The sequence below is a fragment of the Hypanus sabinus genome, chromosome 28 (assembly GCF_030144855.1).
Source record: "Hypanus sabinus isolate sHypSab1 chromosome 28, sHypSab1.hap1, whole genome shotgun sequence".
Taxonomy (NCBI): Eukaryota; Metazoa; Chordata; class Chondrichthyes; order Myliobatiformes; family Dasyatidae; genus Hypanus; species Hypanus sabinus.
In genome coordinates, this window is record NC_082733.1 from 8770747 (window position 1) to 8776746 (window position 6000).

A 6000-nucleotide genomic window follows, 5' to 3' on the forward strand; every position below is an offset into this window, starting at 1 on the left:
TAATGTTCATCATTTTGGTTCTCGACCATGCAGTTTTGAGTACAGAGACGATTCAAGGTCCAGCTTTCTTTCAGCCCTGCTCGGTTATCCTAATGCCCGTGGTGAATTCAGCACCAAGAGCTCTACCTCTGAATGGGGCAATGGCAGTCAGTGCAGGAGTTACATTCTGTTGGTGACATCCACCATCACAGGAAATTCATCTGCAGCCACTGGTAACCTAATTTTACAGATATACCAGCTTCCAGGCAGACTGTAACATTGAAACAGCGAGCTGCTTCAACAGGACCCCACCACTAAGCACATCTTTCCCTCTCTACCCCCTCTCCGCTTTTCGCAGGGATCGTTCCCTCTGCGACTGACTGATCCACACGTCCCTCCCCACAGATCTCCCACCTGGCACTTATCCCTGCAAGTGTAAGTGCTACACCTGTCCCTACACCTCCTCTCTTACCACCATTCAGGGCCCCAAACAGTCCTTCCAGGTGAGGCAACACTTCACTTGTGAGTCTGCTGGAGTCGTCTGTTGCATCCGGTGTTCCCAGTGCGGCCTCCTCTACAACGGCGAGACTCGACGCAGATTGGGGGATCGTTTCGTCGATCACCTCCGCTCCATCCACCACAACAGACAGGATCTCCTGGTTGCCACCCACTTCAACTCTCCTTCACATTCCCATTCGGATATGTCCATACATGGCCTCCTCTACTGCCATGATGAGGCCAAACTTCGGTTGGAGGAACAACATCTCATCTACCGTCTGGGTAGTCTCCAGCCCCTTGGTATGAACATTGAATTCTCCAACTTCCAGTTATTCCCTCCCTCTCCCTTCCCTCATCCCACTTTCACTCTGCCTCCTCTTCTAGCTGCCTATCACCTCACTCATGACTCTGCCTTCTTCTACTACCCATAGTGCTTTCCCCTTAGATTCCTTCTTCACCCCTCTTGCCTATCCCCTCCCTGCTTCCCCTCCCCCACCCCTTGATCTTTCCTCTGGTTGGTTTTCCACCCTCCCCCTACATTCTTTATAGGGCCCCTGCCCCCTCTTTCTTCAGTCCTGACGAAGGGTCTCGGCCCGAAACATTGACTGCTCATTTTAACGGATGCTGCCTGACCTGCTGAGTTCATCCAGCCTTTTTGTACGCCTTGAGCTGCTGGCCTGCCCTCTCACTGAAGCAGGAGTGGTAGCTCGTTAGTGAGGGAGAGACCCTGTGGGATGGATGTCCAACTGTTGGGATGAGCAGTGGTTTTTGGTGGACTCTAGATCACGGTCTCTTTGGTGGCTTTGCTATTGTTTGGGTGGTGTGGCGGCTGATACTTTCTGCTGGAACAAGTTGGGGGGAGGGTTGATGCTTTGCTGCTGCTTGTGCATGGGAGGGGGGCTTTGGGGTTCTCCATTTTCCTGTCATTCATTCTTTGGGGTTTGTGGATGTCTGTGAAGAGTAAGAATTTCAGGTTTTGTATCGTATACATTCGTATACATCATATTAAATGGAACCATTGAACTCGTCGTGGATATCCCTCGAGGTCGAGGATGATGGTCTTCGTTCCATTTCCACAGAGCAAAGACGCCTGTGTGTGTATTTGTTTAACGTGTACTTGATGTTGCACTCCAAGAAGCACACGATACTTCACAAATCAACCAACTGATTCCAATGGCGTGGAAACCACGACGACTGGAGCTGATGGATTTGTTGCAGCCTTCATCCGCCTTCACAGCCGTTGAATTCGAAGTAACTTCATCCACCTGTTCCACCGTTGAGGTCTTGGTCGGATTGTTCTTTGTCAGGGACCTCACCCTTGACCTTATCGCTATGAATGACCCTAGACGGCATCGCTCTCGGGATCTCAGGACCACACAAGCTTCTCCACCACGACAAGGTGACAATCCACGGAGAAGAACCATTGAACTATTTACTTGGTGTGTTCAACACAATAAAAACATCCCAAATTGCATTGCACTATCAAATGAAAATTGACTCTGTGCTACACAACATGAAAGTTGCGCAGACGGTTAAAAGTATAGAGAGTGTCTTAATAACAGATGGTGAGAGACAAAATTTTAGAGCATAATGACTTGGCGTGAGAAGTCACAGCTATTAATAACAGAAGGCATTTTGTTGGATGATAGGGCTGGAGATGAGTGGGTGAAACCAAGGATGGTTTAATAAATAAGGAGGAAATATTTACCATATCAGCCTTATCATGCAAACAATACTTAGTTAAAGATAAGACTTGGGCATTAGAATCTTAGATTAGCTCAAGCAGAAGTGGTTCAGAACAGGCAAGTTGAAAGGCATGCATGAACTGTTATGGGGTGAAAATGGGTGCACAAGTTAGGTCTCAAACTCCTCAGGGTGTGGGTGGGGGGTTGAAGATAAAACTAAAATAGATTTCAGATGATTGCTTACAAAGAATGGTTTTATCTTGAAAATGATGTTGCGATTACACAACAGGTCTATCATTTTCTAGGATAGCTAAGACTTACTATTTTCAGGAAATATATAGTTCGAGTCAGAAAGCAAAAATACCTATAACACACGCAGGAAATCCAGCAATCCCGTGAAATAGAACTTATTTCAATTAGTTACTGGGACATAATGAATTTAAGTATATCTTTTTAAGTAACGTAAGTTCCTAGTAGTCTCTTGGAAAGATGTGTAATATTGGTTGGGTTGAGGTGTTTTCTGATTTTGGCAATTTACTTGCAAGTGTCTCCTCACCACGTGAGGAGGTATGGTCAGTGCGCTGTTGATCACAATAACAGTGCACTGACAATAGCTCCTTGCATGGCGATAAAATGCTTGCAAGTAAATTGCCAAAATCAGAGGACAACTCAACCCAACCATCAATGATCAGAGCTATACATCTTCTGAATTATTTCCATGTGTTATGAATGTACCACAGCTCTGAGGGGCCGAAGGGTGCGGGGTAGCCCCCTCCTTTGTGAGAATCGCAAGATCACTGTTGGGTTGGGTCAAGGGGCCCAGGAAATGAGAGAGAGAGAGTGCAGAATGTCTCGCTTCCCCTGCAATGTAAAGCTACAGGACATGGCCATTGTCTCCGGAAGGCGAATTTGTGGATTGGAGACTATGCTACATGAACGCCCTCAGGCAAAGTGGGCTGGTTGAGGGAGAGATTGCATCACTCCCAACCTGATTGTCATCTACGACCCTGCGAGTCAGAATAAAGGAGGGGCTGTAGGAACAGAAGAAACGGTAAGCGACCACGGAAGTCATCTGAAGGAGGCCACGTGCGTTCAGTTCCGTTGCTGGAACTGGCGGCTGGAACCACGGAAAACGGCTTTTAGCTAACAACGGGGAACCCACTCCCCTGACTCAACAGATTGGCATCATAAAAGACCTGGGCAAGTTTAAACCGTCTCTCTCTTAAACCCAAAATGCTGCAGCTTGAACGAACTAACAGTGACTGTTATATTTCCATCGGACAATACATTAGCCCCTAGACAACGACAGAGCTATTTCTTATTGATTCTTATTATACCCACGCTTTAGATTTAATATTGACAACGTATATTATCTGTATGTTTGCATTAATCTTATTTTTGTGCCCCTTTATCAATAAATACTTTTAAAAATGGTACCATCAGACTTGAATGTTGAATTTCCCCTTGGGGATGAATAAAGTATCTATCTATCTATCAACGGACTTCTCTATCTTGCTGGTAAGTGACCCCGTTATGGGGTTTCGTAACACATGTACAATATTTGGCGTTTCTCGCTGTAAAAGGGGGTAAATATTTTGTTTATAGATCCATTAACTCTGTGAAGGGTTTTATCCTGGAAAGGCAATTTGTCTTCTTTCTTTCAAGATGATCCCGAGCGATTTTTCCAGCAAGTAACTACCGACAAAAATGCAAACTGATGACCCCATGTGGTTGTCCTGTTAATGTGTTACATCTGATGTAAATACCTTGGCCAAGGACACATTGTTTTTAAAAAATCCTTCTAAATCCCTCACAAGTAACTTTACAGATTATGCTGCAAAACAACCCAGGGGGTGCTTGCAGTTGTATTCTCAAACAGAAACTAGTTTTCAGGCTGCAGAAGAAGAATTAAAGCAAATGACCAAAGGCCTGACTGACAAAGCAGGCTTTAAAAATTGTCACACAGAGGGTAATAGACAAAGAAAGAAAAGTTTAAGGGCTGAATTCTAAATATCAGTGCCTCAGCAGCAGAAAGTACAGCAAACTGTGGGAGATTAGTTTGTGAAATAAGGAAGAGTGGAGAATTAGAGGATTGGAGCTGTTTTGAAGGTTAAAGTACTGGAAAGCACGAACATCAGAATCAGACTGAACATCACTGACATATGTTGTGATCACAGAGGAGTTTGAAATCAAGTATAAGAATTTTAAAAATCTGGAGTAATAATATAAGCCAACAAGCAGAGGGCTGAAAGTGGAGCAACAGAATTTAGTGAGACATCATGTGAAAGCAGTTTAGAATGAAGAGAAGGAAGGACTGTATTGGCTTAAGCTCGTCTACAGGAGGGACATGGGTGAGGGATTCTGCAGCAAATTAGCTCTGCCAGGAACAGAGTTGTTTTATTGTAAATGGATCTCCATCAGCTCAGAATTCTGTCCAATGTCCAACCTTTAAGAAAACGCTTGTGTTTGTGTTTTTTGGTGACATCAGGAAAACTCCAGCCCCTTGTCAATGATCCTTTTATTTCAAATACCACAGCAACTGCAACTGGCGCTGGAGAAGCTGAGGACAACAGGCACAGGACAGGGCATCCTGATCGTTGCTGGGGACTTCAACCAGGCTCTCTGACAAACTACCACCAACAAACAGAGGAGTCAACACACTTAATCACTGCGACACCACCATCAAGAATGCTTATGATCCCATGCCAAGCCCACACTTTGGCAAGTTCAATCACCTAGGCAGAGATGAGGACTGCAGCACCAGTGGTGAGGACCAAGAAAGTATGGTCAAGGGAAGTTGAGGACTGCTTTGAGTTGGTGGACTGGAATATTCATGGATTCATCTTCAGATCTAAATGAATATACCAGTCATCATCGACTTCAAGACCTGTGTATACGAATGTGTACCTTCAAGAACAGACAAAAACATACCCAAATCAGAAGCCCTGAATTAACCAGAAAATTCACAGTCTGCTGAGAGCTAGATCTGTGATAGACAATAGACAATAGGTGCAGAAGTAGACCATTCGGCCCCTCGAGTCTGCACCACCATTCTGAGATCATGGCTGATCATTCACTATCAATACCCAGTCCCTGCCTTATCCCCATATCCCTTGATTCCCCTATCCATCAGATATTTCAAGACTAGTGATTGAAAGCCCTACAGGAGGTCCAAGTATGACCCATGGAAAGCCATTGTAGAAGCAAAAAGGCAATTCTGTGTGAAGCACCCTGGTTTCCTGGGCTACTTAAGTCTAGGGAAGTCAACCTCTGGCCCCGCCAAACTCATGAGATTGGGGCACGTTCGATCTCACTCCAGACCCCAATTTGTGTGGGTGCTGTGTCATTTGCTATCTTGTTACAAATTAATGCCGCAAAATAACAGTACACTGTATACGATTAAAGGAATTATATTTATGAATCTTAACTAAAGGGTTAGTAAAGAATAACAAAAAGAAAATAGGCCCATTCTAATTAAATGTGCACGTTGGAACTCACCTTGAGCTTCTCTGAACTCATGCACTGGGCCCTCGGTCAACGTGAAAGCACACACCACCTTCCGAAAGTTGCTCGCAATCCGTCCCGAACAAACAGGTCTCCCACCGGGTCATATGCTATGACTGTTTCTCCCCAGTGCCTTCACTCTTCATCTCCTCTCAGTCAAAAGCTCCAAGCCCAACCTTAGTGTCCCTCACCAGAGAAACCTCCCCCTAATCGGACCATCCTAATTTTGTGGCTCACATTTCTCCACATCTCTTATCTTCAACAGTAACCCATGAAAACAGAACAGATGGCTCTTACAGAGCTGCCAAAATGAAATACATACAGCATAACAGTA